Below are 5,127 nucleotides of genomic sequence, written 5' to 3' on the forward strand. Positions count from 1 at the left end.
CTTGTTTCTGGGTATGTTCTTGTTCATCAGTCTGTGTTGTTCATTATTTCCCCTAGATGAGTGAGATCATCAAATTCCAGAAATACACTTATAAGAACCGAAAATGAGACAAGCAATAATGGTTATGCTGATAGGCAAATGAATCAGTCTGTAGTGAGTTTCTTTCTGGGCCAACAGTTCTTTTGAGACCCAATTTCAATGACAAACAGTTCCTTATGTGTACATGTCAGCAATGACATTTCATTTCTGGATGGTGGACAAATGGTGGTAATGCAGGTCCGACTCTGTCTGGTTTGGTCCTGGGCAACCTGCAGTGACGCACAGCTGCTAACTGCTAGTATGGCAAGGCGACGTCAGCATCTTCCATTTCTGGACTGCTTCTCTTCTGTCTTCATGGCTGGAGTAGTCCTGTCGATTCCTCTCTGTTGCTGGAATTCACATGGTCTCAGAGTTGTTTTCTGAAAATATACAAACATATTCTTGACCAAAAGTTAATAAAGGAATATTTTCTATAAATTTGACTTGGGATCCTATTTCATTTTTGCCCAAATGATTTTCCTCTGGCTTGTTTTGATACCTTGTGTGTTTTTCATGGGTGTCTTGCTTTTAGCCTTAAAATTAATTTTCTAAAGTATTAATTTTATAGATGTAATTTACTTGCAGGATATTTTTCCTTACATGATATTCTTCTACTATCCCCTCCTTTTTTGATTTAAATATTAGGAGGCTTTTGAAAATTTTATAATGTAGTCTTGATGGCTTTTAAATTTTAATTTTTTGCACTATAATATTACTGTTTTAGGTTCATTATATGGTGCGCAATTTTATCATGAGATGAACTACCAATAAAAATTTTAGTTAACACTTTAGGAACACCTTTTTGTCCAGTACAATTAATTTTTCTAGAATATTTGTTTGTTTCAACTAGCCAATTTAAATTTGCCTGAAAACTTGACTACTATTTTACTGTCACATTTATTACTCCAACAACAATCTTATTTTACCCTGTAAATATTAGTGGAAAGGATTATTTGCCTTCTTGAGTAGGTCCTGAGCATTCCTGGTGGTAGGCTGGATTTAGATATCATAAACCCACGTCCCCACACCATGGGTACAAGACAACTCAAACAATTCTTGTTGGAGTGAGAGGGCAGCTGCTATCGGCCAAGTCTCTGTTACCTGGGTCCCGATTTGAGCTGGGCATGGGACGTTAAGCAGCGCTGGGGGCAGGAGACTTCCTTCAGAAGGGGTGAGTGTTCAGGCCCCTGCAAAGTTGGGGGGTGAGGGTCTGTGCCCCACCTCTGTTGACCCCCAGGTCCTCTCCTGCTGGCCCCTCTGTGACTGTGCCTGTCTTAGGTTATTCCTTCCCTGAGGAATCTTACCCGTCTCTGGCTAACCAGCCATCCTCCAGGGCCAAGCAGGGTGATGTGAGGTTCAGTTCTGTCTCTTTGGTAGCCTATGCCCCCATGGCCTCTGGTGGAGCTTTTAAATGCTGAAAGTTATTTAGAGAAGGGTGAGGAATGTGGGCAGAGTGGAGAGTTATTTGTGCTCACTCCAAATCTCAGCTGAAAACTGACCACTTGAAAGAACTCAATTTATTATCTGAAAGGTAACTCCCTTCCTAAGGTCAGGAGATAATGATTCCATTAGTTCTAGGGTTCCCAGCTGCACTCACCTTCCCTCAATCTTTGATTGAATCTCCAATAGTGCATAAAGCTAGGGAACAGTGCTCACACGTGTGCATGTGGGGCACTGCTAGATACCTGGGCATAAGCCACCCAGCACTGCCACCCCAAGGTGACACTTCCAAGGAATAGGTGGGCAATTATCTATTAGCCTGCTGGAAGATCACATTGGACAAAGAGCCCTGTAGTGGAACCCAACAGTATTGCAAAAACTACTCATGTCTGGAGGCCAAATGACTAATTCTGGCATCATATTACTGAGGCTATAGTATTTCTCAAGCCTGCATCATAGGCCAGGGATTCTTTTCAAGAAAAGGTTTTATTTCCTTCAATCACCTAACATGATAATTATGAGAAAGCCAATATTGCTTTGTCATAGTTTCAATAAGTTTATTAACAATTGTAGGGGTGTCTCCTGCTTTCTGTTCCAAATCCCTACCAGTTCAGCGAGCCTTATAGCAGGGTAGACGTAGCCTGTAGAATTCTACTCTCAGCACGACCCAGCTGTGAACCCTAGGGCTAATGGCCTGGCCCCCTGGCAGCCAACACTAGCAGTTAGTGTCTTATTAAAATTGTCACTGTTTGCTAGCATCCCTTTGCTTTAGAGAATGATACCCCATTCCCTTTTTTTTATGCGAGAAACCCATTCCTAGCCCTTCCATAGGGCTGACCGCCAATTGCAAGGCCTGGCCAATCAGAAGCCTGCCGTAAGTTTTGACGGCAAGCATTGGGACAAGGTGGGCCAATCCGCGAGCTCTTCTCAACTTTTCTCCGGTGTGGTTTGGAGAAACTCTCTGCGGTGGCTGCTTCATCAGGAGGTGAGGCTTTGGGGCTGCCCTGGACTCTCCTGCCCCGATGGAGAAACGGAGCTCTGGTAATTTTGTTTGGGTTCCTGGCTGCAGCTGCGAGTCAAGGACACCAGGGAACTCAGAGGAAACAGGGCCTTGAAAACACCATTGGGGCTCTGCCACCCAGGCGAGCCCGAGGCTGACTTCATCCTGGATCACCCCATCACGTGAGTCTCAGAACATTTTCTTTTCTGCTTAAAGTCTTTAGAATTGGCTCCCCCCACCCCCAATTGGAAAAGTTCCTCACTTACAGTCTCCACAGTCCACTCCTGGACACGGGTGACCATACTCTGTGGTTTCCTAAGGTACTCACTGTCCTGTCTGCCCCCTTCCTTACAGAGGAGCTCACTTTTAGCCCCTGGGGAACCGAACGTTTGCTGGCGTTCTTCCTCCAGAATCCGACTGATTTCCTTTTCTAGAATCATGTATAGTTGGGCTGGACCCACCTTTAAGCAGTCTAGTTCAAACTCTCCTGTTCTATGGTAAGAAACTTTGACAAAGCGATTTGTTCCCCCAGAATTTTGGCGTCCGGTGAGGGCAGAGACCATGTGCTTTGTCGACTTCTGTATCCAGAGAACACAGAACTTATTTGCCCAATAAGCGCTTGTTGGTTGGCCCAGTGCATTGATCAGCCAGATGGTTTTATCTGAGATTCCGACGGATCTCCCAGTTACCCCTTACTGTAAGGCTGTGACTTCCAACCCTACCTGAAAATAAGGACAATGGAGGCCCAAGATAAAAAAAAAAGGGGGGGGGCAGTATTCAATACAGTATTATTAATTACAATCATCATGTGGTTTATTAGAGCTCTAGATTTATTTCAGGTGCTCTCATCAAAAAAAAAAGTAACTATGTGAGGAGAAACGTTAATTGGCTTGACTGTAGTAATCATTTCACTTTCTACATGTATATCAAATTATCATGGTGTCCACCTCAAATATATACAATTTTTATTTAAAAAATAGACTCCAGAGGAGTGATGTCATGCAGAATAGCAGAGTGGGAAACCCTAGGGGTCAGTCCTTATAGACACAACAGCCAGTAAACTGGTGACAGGTGTGTGTGTGTGTGTGGGGGGGAGATGATTAGAACCAACAATTTCAGAACTCTTGATGTTGTTTACTTTACCACAATACAAAATACAGAGTGTCCCAAAAAATGTATACACTACTAAAAGCTGATAGCTCAATTGATGTTTCTTTCTTTTCAGTTTTAACCCATTGGAATTAATAATTATCCAAAGTGTATATACATTTTTGGGGGACACCCTATATGTAAACACATACTCCAAACTCTTCCCCTGGTTGTTCTGATTCACAAGGCCTGTGTGGGCTGGGAAACCTCACTCCAGGTGTTCCTTATCTCCCAACGAGGAGGTGAAATGCTGCCAGATCCCAAACACCTGCTCCCTTTGCAACATGCTAAGTGAGAGGCTCCTGGGTTCTCCATTGCTCTCCCCTTCCCAGTGCTTTGCCACAGCAGGTACTCCACATACCTTTGCTGAGTGAAAGAATGAGGAGATGGGACCCCCAAAAGGACCTCCCTCCTCCTCCTTTCTGCAGGCCCAATTGTTTGTTTGTTGACTGACAAACAGTGCCACATCTCAGCACTGACTTCTTCACCTGCCTGCAACCTGCTTCCTTTGGCCAAAGGGCTCCTGTTGGGACCCATCCAGCAGGGCCTGGTCACCTGATCTTTTAACACCAAAAAGCCATTTGCTGTTGAAAATCTTACCTGAAATGGAATCAGTGAGACCCCAGCATCTCTAAGCTGGACACATTCATATAATGTTACCCTTCTGTATGTTAGGTCTCATGCACCAGGAAAGATACCTTTGTCATTGAACGCAAATAATTGTGACTGAGGCAAAAATCTAGCTTACTACAAAGAAATAATCATAGCAAAGTGACCTGGGAAAATGTCTTTCAGCCAACAAGGGGTTCATCTGCAGTATTTTGTAATATTTATTTTAACAGCTGTTTGAGGTATAGTAATTTTTAAATTCTGCATTACTAATATGGAGGATTTTAATCCTGGCAAATATTTTAAGTGTCTTTTCCCCCAGTCACCCAGATCTAAAAATAAAATACTTCTTTACCAATATATATTTAAATTTGTCTTCAAGGCACATGTAATTTATTTTTTAATGTTTTTAATTGATTTTTTTTTAAAGAGAGAGAGGAAAGGAGAGAAAAAGATAGAGAAACATCTATTGGTTGCTGCAATGCAGTTGTCCTAACCAGCGATGGAATCCACCACCTTTTGGTGTAAGGGATGCCACTCCAACCAACTGAGCCACACTGGCCAGGGTGAGGTACATTTAATTTAATATCAAGAGTGTGATGTAAGAGGTCCAAAAAGAATGAAGGAACACATTCCCCCATTAATACCAACAACCGTGCTCTTTCAACATGAGCTTGTTGAATGGAATGGGGATTTAATACATTTCACTACTAACAAAATAACACAGTGAGTCTTATCATAGCCAGTATCCTTATGCAATCTACTTTGAATTGAATGTTTATAAAGCTTCAAACAGTTTACACCTGAAATTTGATATCACTCCTTCAAGTTTGTACAGACCTCAATAAGAT

Source organism: Eptesicus fuscus, chromosome 21 (assembly GCF_027574615.1).
Source record: "Eptesicus fuscus isolate TK198812 chromosome 21, DD_ASM_mEF_20220401, whole genome shotgun sequence".
NCBI classification, from domain to species: Eukaryota; Metazoa; Chordata; class Mammalia; order Chiroptera; family Vespertilionidae; genus Eptesicus; species Eptesicus fuscus.